We start from the raw sequence: 13,741 nt of genomic DNA, 5'->3' as shown, positions 1-13,741 counted from the left end.
TTGTCAAATATTAGTTGACCATATGAACCTGGGCTTATTTCTGGGCTCTCTATTCTGTTCCATTGATCTATATGTCTCTTTTTATGCCAGTACCAGACTGTTTTGATTACCGTGGCCTTGTAGTATAGTTTGATATCGGGTATTGTGATTCCTCCTACTGTGTTCTGCCTCAAAATTGCTGTGGCTATTCGGGCTCTTTTTTGGTTCCATATAAATTTTTGAAATATTTGTTCTAGGTCTGTGAAATATGTTGCTGGTATTTTAATAGGGATTGCATTGAATCCATAAATTGCTTTGGGTAGTATGGACATTTTAATGATGTTGATTCTTCCCATCCATGAGCATGGTATACGCTTCCATTTATTTGTATCTTCTTTAATTTCTTTCTTCAGTGTTATGTAGTTTTCTGTGTACAGGTGTTTTACCTCTTTGGTTAAGTTTATTCCTAGGTATTTTATTTTTCTTGTTGCTATGGTAAATGGGATTTTTCTTTCAGTTTCTATCGCTGAGTTTTTATTGTTGGTGTATAAAAATGCCTTCGATTTCTTAATATTGACTTTGTATCCTGCTATTTTGCCGAATTCACATATTAGATTGAGTAGTTTTTTTGTGGAGTCTAAAGGATTTTCTATGTACACTATCATGTCATCTGCAAATAATGACAGTTTTACTTCCTGCTTTCCAATTTGGATGCCTTTTATTTCTCTTTCTTGTCTGATTGCTGTGGCTAGAACTTCCAAGACTATGTTGAATAGGAGTGGAGAGAGCGGACATCCTTGTCTTGTTCCTGATCTCAGGGGGAATGCTCTCAGTTTTTGCCCATTGAGTATGATGTTGGCTTCAGGTTTCTCATATATGGCCTTTATTATGTTGAGGTATGCTCCCTCTATTCCCATTTTGCTGAGAGTTTTTATCATAAATGGGTGTTGTACTTTATCAAATGCTTTTTCCGCATCTATTGATATTATCATGTGGTTTTTGTCTTTCAGTTTGTTTATGTGGTGTATCACGTTTATTGATTTGCGAATATTAAACCATCCTTGCATCCCTGGGATGAATCCTACTTGATCGTGGTGTATGATCTTTCTAATGTGTTGCTGGATCCGGTTTGCCAATATTTTGTTGAGGATTTTAGCATCTATGTTCATCAGCGATATTGGCCTGTAGTTTTCTTTCTTTGTTGTGTCTTGACCTGGTTTTGGAATTAGGGTTATACTGGCTTCATAGAACGAGTTTGGGAGTCTTCCCTCTTCTTGTATCTTTTGGAATAGTCTGAGGAGGATAGGAGTTAGTTCTTTCCTAAATGTTTTGTAGAATTCACTTGTGAAGCCATCTGGTCCTGGGCTTTTGTGTGCTGGGAGTTTTTTGATTACTGCTTCAATTTCACTAGCTGTTATTGGTCTATTCAGACTTTCTGCTTCTTCTTGATTCAGTTTGGGCAGACTATAGTTTTCTAGGAATCTGTCCATTTCCTCTAGGTTGTCAAATTTCTTGCCATACAGTTGTTCGTAATAATTTCTTATAATTCTTTGTATTTCTGTGGTATCAGTTGTGATTTCTCCTCTTTCATTTCTGATTTTATTTATTTGGGTTCTCTCTCTTTTTTTCTTGATGAGCCCGGCTAAAGGCTTGTCAATTTTGTTTATCTTTTCAAAGAACCAGCTCCTACTTTTGTTGATCTTTTGAATTGTTACTTTAGACTCTATGTCATTTAATTCTGCTCTGATCTTGATGATTTCCTTCCTTCTACTTGATCTGGGTTTTGCTTGTTGTTCTTCCTCTAGTTCTTGTAGCTGTAGGGTTAAATTTTTTATTAGAGATTCTTCTAGCTTTTTTAGGTAGGCTTGTATTGCTATGAACTTTCCTCTTAAGACTGCTTTCGCTGTATCCCATAGGTTTTGGGTTGTTGTGTGTTCATTATCATTGGTTTCCAGGAACTTTTTGATTTCTTCCTTGATGTCATTGTTAACCCATTCATTATTTAATAGCATGTTATTCATTCTCCATGAGTTTGAATGTTTTTGAGTTTTTTCCTTGAGGTTGATTTCCAATTTTAAGGCATTGTGATCTGAGAAGATGCTTGATATAATTTCAATTTTCTTGAATTTATTGAGGCTTGTTTTGTGTCCTACCATGTGGTCTATCTTTGAAAATGTTCCATGTGCACTTGAGAAATATGTATATTTTGCTTCTTTGGGGTGTAAACTTCTATATATATCGACTAAGTCCATTTGATCTAAAGTGTTGTTCAGTGCCTCAATATCTTTGGTGTTTCTTTGCTTTGAAGATCTGTCCATTGTTGACAATGGGGTGTTAAAGTCCCCTACGATGAGTGTGTTGCTGTCTATATCTTTCTTGGAGTCTTTCAAAAATTTCCTTATATATTTGGGTGTTCCTAAGTTGGGTGCATATATATTTATAAGGGTTATATCTTCTTGATGGATTTTTCCCTTAAGTATTATGAAATGCCCTTCTTTGTCTCTTTTTATGGACTTTGCTGTGAAATCTGTTTTGTCTGATATAAGTATTGCTACCCCGGCTTTTTTTTCATGTCCATTTGCTTGGAATACATTTTTCCATCCCTTTACTTTCAGTCTGTGTAGATCTTTTGTTCTAAGGTGGGTCTCTTGTAGACAGCATATATGTGGGTCATTCTTTCTAATCCATTCAGCTACCCTATGTCTTTTAATTGGAGCGTTTAATCCATTTACGTTTAAGGTTATTACTGATAAGTACTTATTCATTGTCATTTTCCCCCTTTGTACTCGTGTTCTTCTCTGTTTCTCTCTGTTTCTTTATCTTCTTAGAGCAGACCCTTTAGCATCTCTTGCATTGCTGGTTTGGTGGAGATGTATTCTTTTAGTCTTCCTTTGTCTGAGAAACTCCTTATTTCGCCTTCCATTTTGAATGAGAGCCTTGCTGGGTAGAGTATTCTTGGTTGTAGGCCTTTGTTTTTCATTGCTTGGAATATTTTTTGCCATTCCCTTCTGGCTTGTAGTGTTTCTGCTGAGAAATCTGAGGATAGCCTTATTGGAGCTCCCTTGTATGTTATTAGTTGTTTCCCTCTTGCTGCTTTTAGGATTCTCTCTTTGTCTTTGGATGTTGCCATTTTAATTATGATGTGTCTTGAGGTGGGCCTGTTGGGGTTCATCTTCATTGGGACCCTCTGTGCCTCCTGGATTTGAGTGACTCTTTCTCTCCTCATGTGAGGGAAGTTTTCTGTCATTAGTTTTTCAAAGAGGTTTTCTATCCCTTGCTCTTCTTCTTCTCCTTCTGGAATTCCAATGATACGGATATTGTTACGTTTCATGTTGTCCTGCAGCTGTCTTAGAACCTCTTCAGTCTTGTTCAGTCTTTTTTCGTTTTGTTGCATTGTCTGGGAGTTTTTGTGTACGTTGTCCTCCAGCTCGCTGATCCGATCTTCTGCTTCCTCTAGCCTGCTTTTAATTCCTTCTACTGTGTTCTTCAATTCAGAGATTGTATTCTTCATTTCCTCCTGGCTCTTATTGATAGCTTCCATGTCCTTTTTGATGCTGGTATAATTCTCAGTAAGTTCCTTATAGTTCTTCTGGAGTTCACTGTAGTTTTTGTGGAGTTCTTTGTAGTTTCCGCTGAGCTCATTTAGCTTCTCCATAATCCATGTTTTAAATTCTGTATCTGATATTTTGCTCCCCTCTATTTCATTTAGCACTCTTTCTGGGGATTCTACCTTTCCTTTTGATGGGGGGTTGTTTCTCTGTCTCCCCATTTTTGTGATTCCTTTTGTTTGTTGTTGCTTCTTAGAATGATCAGTTCTTCCTGGATCTGCCTCTGGTAGCGTCAGATCATGTACCAGACTGGCCCTAGGCAGCCTGTTCGAGACTTCCAGGGATCTACTGCCTTTGTCTCTCTTCTTTAGTTGTTACTATACTCAATCTGTGATCAGCCGTCAGGCTTAAGGACCGTGGGTGTGGCAACTTAATTCCTGTAGGCAGGGCTTTTATTTCCCCTTAGTATGACACCACTTGGAGGGGGATGGTCTGTCTGCTGTACTGGGGCTGAGTCAGCACTGGCTGGTCCTGGGAGGGGGTTAGTGTAGCTTCCACTTACTCCTCCGCCCTCCTGGATCTCCATCTGTTGTCCTTGATGATATTTCTTTAATCTGTCTGGTTGTATTTCAGCTATTTTTTGGTGGATCTTTTTCTCTGGTTAGTTGATTGAGAGTCACTCTGCCCACCTTGTCTTGAGATCTTTTGTGAAGGTGTCAGTCATTCCTCCCCGAGTTTGTTCCTCCTGGATTGTCTCCTTAACAGGAGCGAGCTGAGAACACTGTTCCTACTCCGCGGCCATCTTGGTCCCCCCTGCACCGTGTATTTTTAAATGGCACATTTTGTGTTATATATATTTTGCCAAAATTTAAAACTTAATATGACACCCGAAAACATTGTACTGTGCACTTAAATGGTTGAATCACATGGTATAAGAATTATTAATATAGTTGGATTGTTATCTGTCATGTTTGTTATTGTTTTCTATTAGTTACCCTTGTACTTTTTTCCTATTTTTGTCTTCAATCTTTTTTTTTTTTGCCTTTGTTGCTTTAATTGAGCATTTTCTATGATTCAATTTTTCCTCCTTCTTGGCATATCAGTTATACTGTTTTCTTTGCCTTCTGTAGTGGTTTCCCTAGAATTTTTAAATTTTTTAATTTTTAAAAATTATTATTATATTTTCTCCATTATCATTTAACTCCCCTCGCCCCTGAAACCACCATAGAATTTGTAATACACACTTACACCTAACCCAAGTCCACTTTCAAATAACATTATACTACTTCACTAGTGCAAGTACCCGAATAAAAAAAAATTCCCAATTCTTCTGTCCTATCCCTTGTCTCATTGTTTTCAGTCATCTCACTTATACATACATAAATTAATACATTGTTGCTATTATTACCTGAACAAACTAGTATCTGTTGGTCAATTCAGAATAAGAAAAATAAGTTTTAATTGTACCTTCATTCCTTCTCTAATGCTCTTTATATAGATTCAAATACCTAATATATCATTTTCCTTCTGTCTTAAGAGCTTTTTTTAACTTTTCTTTAAAGCAGGTTTACTGGCAATAAATTTGCTCAATTTTTATTTGTCTGAGAAAATTTTGTTTCTTTTTCACTTTTGAAGGATAATTTCTCAGGGTACAGAATTATAGGTTGGTGGCTTTTTTTCTCTCTCAATACTTGAAATAATGCACTCCACTCTTGTTTGTATGGTGCTGAGAAGTCTGATGTAATTCTTAGCTTTGTTTCTCTAAGGCAGTGATTTTCAACCCTTTTCATTCCATGTCACACACAAACTAATTACTAAAATTCTGTGGCACACCAAAAAATATATGTTTTGCTGATCTGACAAAAAAATAGGTACAATTTTGATTCATTCACACTAGATAGCTATTGTTATTTTGGCTAATGTAATTTTTTTATTTGATAGTCTAAAGGAAAAGAGGTCAGTGTCTCTGACTAAATAGTCAGGTATTACCAGTTTTTAGAAATTCTTGTGGGACCCCATTGTGCCACAGAACATCAGTTGAAAATCACTGCTTTAAAGTAAAGGGTTTTTCTTTCTAACGTCTTTCAAGATTTTTTTCTTTGACTTTTCTGAAGTTTAAATATAATATGACTTTATGTAGGGTTTTTTGTTTGTTTGTTTGTTTTGGTATTTATCCAAATTGGCACTGTGGTTTGGTGTTTGCTCTTAATTTGGGTAAAATCACAGTCCTGTTGCCAAAATGTGTTTTCTATTCCTCTTTTCTTTTTCTTCCTCATCTGATATTTCCATTTTGCATAAATTACACCTTTTATAGTTGTCCCACTCTTCTTGGATGTGATTTTATGTTTTTTTTTTTCATTCTTTTTGCTTTTTTGGCTGTGGAAATTTCTATGGATACATCCTCGAGCTCAGGAATCCTTTCTTCAGCTGTATCCATTCTTGTAATGATCACTTTCAAGGCATTTTCATTTCTGTTATAGTGTTTTTGATCTCTGGAACTTTTGTAAAATAATTTTTTATTTTTAAATTGTAGTTGACATAAAATATTATATTAGTTTCAGTTGTGCAGCCCAGTGATTAGACATTATATAACTTACTAAGTGATAACCTCAATAAATCTAGTGCCCATCTGACACCATACATTGTTTTTTTACATTACTGACTGTATTCCCTGTGCTGTACTTTACATCTCTATGACTATTCTGTAACTACCTATCTGTACTTAATCTCTTCACCTTTTTCACCCAGTCCCCCAAACAAGCTTTTAACTGGCAACCATCAAAATATTCTCTATAGCCCTGGCTGGTGTGGCTCAGTGGATTGAGCGCTGGCCTGTGAACCAAAGGTCACTGGTTCGATTCCCAGTCAGTGCACATGCCTGGGTTGCGGGTTAGGTCTCCAGTTGAGGGGTGCATAAGAGGCAACCACACATTGATGTTTCTCTCCTTCTCTTTCTCCCTCCCTTCCTTTCTCTCTAAGAAATAAATTAATAAAATCTTTAAAAAATATTCTCTATATTTATGAGTCTGTTTCTGTTCTCCTTGTGTATTTATTTTGTTTTTTAAATTCCACATATAAGTGAAATCATCTGACATTTGTCTTTCTCTGACTTTTTTGACTCAGCACAACACCTTCCAGGTCCATCCATGTTGTTTTAGATGACAAGATTTCATTCTTTTTTCATGGCTGAATCATATTTCACTTTATGTATGCACCACTTCTTTGTCCGTTCATCTATTGATAGATAGTTAGGTTGCTTCCATATCTTGGCTATTGTAAATAATGCTGCAATGAAAAGACATGGATGCATGTCTTTTCAATTTAGTGTTTTGGGTTTCTTTGGATAAATACCCAGAAGGGGAACTGCTGGGTTCATCTTTGTCTCTTGCTATATAGCCTTTGTTTTAAAGTATATTTGTTTGGTATAAGTATTGCTACACAAGCTTTTCTGGTTGTTTGTTTCTATTTTCATGAAATATCTTTTTCCAGCCCTTTACTTTCAGTCTGTGTGTATGTCTTTTGATTTGAAGTGAGTCTATTGTAGACAACATATGGAAGGGTCTTCTTATATTATCCATTCAGCCTCCATGTGTCTTTTAAATGGAGCATTTAATCTATTTGCATTTAAAGTAATCTTTGATAGATATCTATTTATTACAATTTTATTATTTGTGTTTTTGATCCTTTAAAAAGTCTTCTTAAAGAAGACCCTTAAACATTTCTTGTAATACTGGTTTGGTGATCATGAACTCCTTAGGCTTTTCTTTTCTGGGAAGCTCTTTATCTGTTCCTTTGGTTGTAAACGATAGCTTTTCCAGGTAATCTTGGCTGTAGGTCCTTGCTTTTCATCACTGAGTATTTCTTGCCAATCCCCTCTGGCCTGCAAAGTTTCTGTTGAGAAATCAGATGACGTTCTTAAGAGAGCTTTTAAGATTCTTTCTCATCTTTAATCTTTGGCATTTTCATTATGATATATCTTAGTGTGGGTCTTTGGGTTCATCTTGTTTGGAACTCTCTGTGCTTCCTAGACTTGTATGTCTAGTTCCTTCATCAGATAAGAGAATTTTTTGGTCATTCTTTCTTTTTTTTTAAATCCTCACCCAAGGATATGCTATTAAAAAATGATTTTACAGAGGGAGGAAGGGGGAGAGGGAAAGATTGATTGGTTGCCTCTGTATGCACCCCAACTGGGGATCAAACCCACAACCTAGGTATGTGCCCTGACAGGGTGTCAAACCTGCAACTTTTTGGTGTATGGGAAGATGCTCTAACTAAGTGAGCCAGCTGGTTAGAGCCCATCATTATTTCTTCAAATAGGTTTTCAATTTCTTGTTCTCTCTCTTCTCCTTCTGGCACCCCTATGATGCCAATGTTGGTAGGCTTGACATTGTCCCAAAGCTTCCTTATACTATCCTCAGTTTTTTTGATTATTTTTTCTTTTTACCATTCTGACTGGGTGTTTTCTGCTTCCCTGTCTTCCAAATCTCTTATCTGATTCTTTGCTTCTATACTCCATTTTTAATTCCCGGTGATGTATTCTTCATTTCTGACTATTTTCTATGTTTTCTACCTTCATTTTTATGTTTCCCATGTCTCTGTTGAAGTTATCACTAAGTTCATCTACCCTTCCCTCAAGTTCATTGAGCACCCTTATAAACAGTATTTTGAACCCTGAACCTAGTGGATTGCTTGTTTCCATTTTGTTTAGTTCTTTTTCTGGAATTTTGTTGTATTCTTTCATTTAGGCCATATTTCTTTGTCTCCTCAATTTGGCAGCCCCCCTGTGTTTGTTTCTATGTATTAGGTAGAGTTGCTATATGTCCTGGGCTTGGCAGTGTGGCCTAATATAGTAGGTAGGTATCTTGTAGGGTCCAGTGGCACAGCCTCTCTGTTCACCCGAGCTGGGCACTCCAGGTGCACCCCTGGTGTGGTCTGTGCACATCCTCCTGTTGTAGTTGAGCCTTGATTGCTAGTGGCACCTCAATGGGAGCGATTTATCCCCAGGCTAATTGGTTGTAAGAACTGTCTTTGACCCCCTTGGAGGATCAGCTGTTCAGGATCAGGGTGGTGGTGCTCCAACATGGTCTGTAGCTGTCCACTGGGTGCGCTGGCCCTGGGGTTTCTCTGGTAGTGCAGGCCAAGGTGAACCCCCACCTGTGTTTTGCTCAGGGCCACTCTACCCAATCTATAAAGCCATCTGAGATGGACTTACTTCAGTGCAACTCTGGTGCCTGCTGTTTGTGGTGCTTAAAGTTTGTCTGAAGTTGTCCACTGAGTGTGATGGCTCTGAAGGCTCCCGGGAGGTGCAGGTCAAGGTCAGTCACCATCTGTATCTTGCTCGGGGTCACCCAGCATGAGCTGTGAAGCAATCTGCAGATAGCTGCTATTTGTGCTGGGCTTGGAGGTGCCCAGAACAGGCCAAATTTTGAATTAAGGCTGGCTGACTCTAGTCCCTGGCCTGGGACCAGTTAATGAGTGGTACAGGGCATGTTGAGGACAGATGCTTGTTCAAGAGATTTTAAGAAAATCCGTAATATGAGCTAAGACAGGCCATTTGTATGGAAAAGCTACTGGAAATGGCTTGGGTGGGCCTGCAAGTTGGGTGGGGCGGGGTCTTGGAATCACCAGGGCGGGGCGTACAGCGCTAACCAGGTTGGTGGAGACTTATATAAGTATGGCATGTGCCTGCCAGCTCTGTTGGTGGAGGAGTCCGAAAGGAAGCTTTCTTCTGGAAGGAAGCTGCCCTTTCAGCTCTGGTCTGATTCCTGACAATTCAGTTCCTTCCTGGTTGTCGCCAGTGACTTCCAAGCTACTTCCCAGTGCTGTATCTCAGAGCCAGTGAGTTTGAGTAAGTCTGTGAATGGGCCTTTTAACAAGAACACCTGGGACTCCAGAAGCCCTCTGTCTCACTCAGCCACAATTCTTGCTGGTTTTCACGCCAGAAATTATGGGGACTTCTTTTTCTGGCAATAGAATCCTGGGCTGGGGGTCCTGATAGGAGGCTAGCACCCTTCGTTTTTCAAGGGAGACCTTCTCTAGCATTTCTTTCTTTCTTTTTTCTTTAGAATTTCTGCTTTCATTACACATATATTCTTACAGGTTGTCTACTTTTCTCATTAGAGCCCTTAACTATATCTGAGTGTAGTTCCAATGCTTTCTTTGTCTCCCAAACTGTGTTTTTTGCCTTTTAGTATGCCTTGTAATTTTTTGTTGAAAGCTGGACATAATATATACTGTGCAAAAGTAACTCTGGTAAATAGACTTTCAGTAATGTGGTGGTAAGGTGTGGGGGGAGAGGATGAATTCTATAGTCCTATGATTAGGTTTCAGTCTTTTGTGAGCTGGTGCTCCTGGGCTGTGAACTTTATGTGTCTCTCAGTTTTATCCTTCTCTTGAGACAGGATGGCTAAGGGTTTAGGAGTTGGGTGTTTCCCTTCTTACAGGTTAGTTAGACTTGATAAAACCCCGGGAGGTTAGGCTCCAGTAAAATAGTTTCTCTTGAGAGCAGGCCTTGTTAAAAAGAACCAAATCCTCTGGCATATTTCATAATGGTTACATTTTCCTTCCCTTCTAGGAAGCACAAGGAGATTTTACTTTCATATGCACGGTGAGAACCTGGCAGAGCTCCTAGAGGTAAATGTCACAAAAGTGTGGGAACTTCCCTATGAATTGGCCCTCCCTGGAGTTTTTAACTCTCACACAAGTCCACACTGAAGCTCCAGCAATTTGTAAATTCATCAATTCGTTAGTTCACATTTTCTTACCTTTGGTACTGGTTTCCATATGGATTTCTGCTCCAGTAAGTTGTGATTACCCGTATCTGCCTCTCTGCCACTTCAGTTGTCGGGGCAGTGCTTTCCCTTCACTCTTCCGACTAAGCTAAGAAAAATAGTTGATTTTTCAATTTTTTTAGCTGTTTAGTTGTTAGGTTGAAGTGACAACATCCAAGCTTTTATATGTTGGGCCAGAAACCAGAAGTATCAGCACTATGTAATTTACCTTGGAAATTGTTTCATATCATAATACTTGGCACATCTGTGTTCTTTTAACAGGTGTATAACATTCCATTATATGAATATCTTATTTAATATTTTCTTATAGATGAATGCTTAGGTTCTTTTCAATTTTTTGTTATAAACAGTACTGTAATGAATATCCTTGTATACACTTTTTTTACATGTATATACAGATAAATCCATTGGGTAAATTGGTGCAAAAGATGTAGACATCATTGCTGAATATTCCTCTATAGAAATGGTTCCATTTTAAATACTATGCAGCAGAAAGAAAGAAGAAACTCCTCCTACCTTTTGTGACAACATTGGTGGGGCTGAAGAGTATTGTGCTAAGTGAAATAAGCCAGGTGGCAAAAGACAAATACCATATGATCTCACCTAATACAGGAAACTAATGAACAAAACAAACAAATGAGCAAAATAGAACCAGAGGCATGGAAACAAGGAACAGACTGACAGTGACCAGAGGGGAGGGAGAGGGGAAGAAGGAGGGAAAGAAAAGGGAAGGTCTGGTCAGGGAACTAGTATAAATGATTTATGGACACAGACAACAGGGTGGGGATTGACTGTGGGGGTGGGTGGGACAGGAGAGAGCAAAGGGGGAAAGATGGGACAACTGTAATAGGAAACCAATTTTAAAATATTTTAAAGAAATAAGTCCATTTTAGACTAACCAACAATGTATGTGAGTACCCAATTCTGTATATTCTCACCAAGGTAATATATTATCAAATATTTTTAAAAAATCAAACCCTGGCTGCTGTGGCTCAGTGGATTGAGCGTCGGTCTGCGAACCAAGTGGCCTGCGAACCAAGAGTCGCTGGTTTGATTCCCGGTCAGGGCACATGACTAGGTTGCACGTCAGATCCCCAGTTGGGGGCGCGAGTGAGAGGCAACCACACAGTGATGTTTCACTCCCTCTCTTTCTCCTTTTCCCTCTCTCTAAAAATAAATAAATAAGCAAACAAACAAGCAAAAAGCAAATAAATAATTAAAAAAAATCAGAGTATCATTGAGAACTGGTATCTTGTAGTTTTGATTTGTAATATTCTAATAATTAATGAATTTGACCATTTTTTCATTTGTTTAATTGCTATTTATTTTTTTCTTTTCTGTGAACTCTCTGTTCATGTCTTCCCCCTATGTTTCTATTTCTTTGGTTATCTTTTTCTTATTGATTTATAGGAGCTCTTTATATGTTCAGGAAATTAGCTTTTTGTTGTGTATATTGCATTTATCTTTTTTCCAAGTGTGTAATTTTCTTTTGAGTTTTTACCAGTATTTCTTTTTTTTTTGCCATGAAAAAATTTAAAAGCATTTAGATGGTTAAATTTATTAGTTTTTCATCTGGTGGCTTCTGGATTTTGCATTATGCTTAGAAAGACCTCTCTTTACTATTTTTATACTTTGGCTTTTTATGTTCGAATTTTTGATTCACCTGGAATTTATTTTGCTATAAATTGGGAATTAGGGATCTAGCTTGATTTAATATTATTTTTTCAGGTGACTACACAGTAGACTCAATTTTTCTATTTTGTATATAGCTTTTCAGTAATCTTTTTTTATTATATCAATATTATAATAGTAATATATTCAAAAACAGCAGTAGCTTCCAATTTTTGCTATTATATATTATGCTACAATGGCCTTCTTTATGTATATATTCTTATTTCTCTGGAATATACTATTAAGTGTAAAATAATTGGGTTTTGCTAAGTATGGTCATATTGCTTTCCCAAAGTGTGGCAGTTATTAATCTCACCACTCATTGATAAAATCTCATCAGTTTGGAGTGTTGTGTTTTTGACTGTTGTATTAAGCTGAAAAAAAAAAAGTACAAGATTACTTTAACTGGCATTTATTTGATTATTAGGAGGCATGAACACTTTTTTGGTGTTCATTTATTCACTTTACTTAGTGAAAAGACCATGTGCTTTGGGGCCAACAGATTTAGAGTTAAATTTAGCTCCACCACTTACAAGCTTTGGGATATCAGCTGAAAAAATGTGTATAAGAATACTTGCTCTGTAAGATTTGTTTGATGGTCATATATATGGCATATAAAAAAAACATAACTTGGAGACTGATTAAATGAATAACACCTATTCTTATTATTTCCTTTTGTGTGAATTATCATTTTTTTTTGTAAAATTATATTGAGTAGAAATACGAAGGAACCTGGATGGAAACTGGAATAAGGACAGGAGACATTAGCCATAAGATCTTGACCAAATCACTTAATTGCTCTTGAATGTGAATTTCCATGTAAAAATCAAGATAATTTCTATCTTGCCCACTTTGCATGCATGTTGAATGCTGATATTTGTATTAATTACTTTTAATCAATTTAGACTTTTTAAGGGCTGAGAACTTCTTGGTCATTTTGTATCTCAATCTAAAGCTTGGCACAGGGTCTAACATAAAAATAGATGCCCAAGAAATGCTTTTTGATTAATAGTGAGTTAGTGAAGGTCTTTGGCTTTTATATTTAATGTCAGATGCAATAGATAGATATTGTAGCTTAGAAATTATTTGGTTGAATTCTGCCTTGGGGAATAGACATTAAGCGATTTTCCTTATTCAGTAAGAACGATGAAGAATTTTGCTAAACAATTGATAATATAAGGTATTATTTCTTTTATTAATGGTTGGGTAATTAAATACAGTTTTAATATTGTACTTGGTATGAAATGTTAAAATTTTGAACAATACAAATAAAACTCCATGCCTTGCAGCTGATAAATTTTAGCAAAAGAGAACTTCAGATTACATTTCAATTATGTAACTTTAAATAGACTTTGAAATGTTAATATATCAAAGCCCAATGATGACAAATGTTTGCCATAACAGGTGGTATTATTTTGAATGTAGGAACAACAACAGTGAAAACAAATAGCAAAGAAATCTTTAGTTCCCACATGGACATGGTCAATGGGGTGGGAAATGACTGTGGGAGAAGGGGTGGGCTGAGTGGGGGCGAGCAATGGAGGGAAAATGGGACAACTGTAATTGAAAAACAATTTAAAAAAGTGAAAAAAGAAGAAAGAAATCTTTAGTTCCATACCAGGTTTGAAAAACTCATATTTTTGAATACATAGTTGTCAGAAATCTAGGTATAACTAATATGAGAATTTTCTATATGGTCCTTTGTTTCAAATTAATGAAAATCATTTATAATTAAAAGACAATTTTGTTTAA

This window comes from Furipterus horrens, unplaced genomic scaffold, assembly GCF_987537825.1.
Source record: "Furipterus horrens unplaced genomic scaffold, mFurHor1.1.pri manual_scaffold_17, whole genome shotgun sequence".
Taxonomy (NCBI): domain Eukaryota; kingdom Metazoa; phylum Chordata; class Mammalia; order Chiroptera; family Furipteridae; genus Furipterus; species Furipterus horrens.
The sequence above is the reverse complement of the archived record's forward strand: the minus strand, read 5'-3'. Positions refer to the sequence as shown.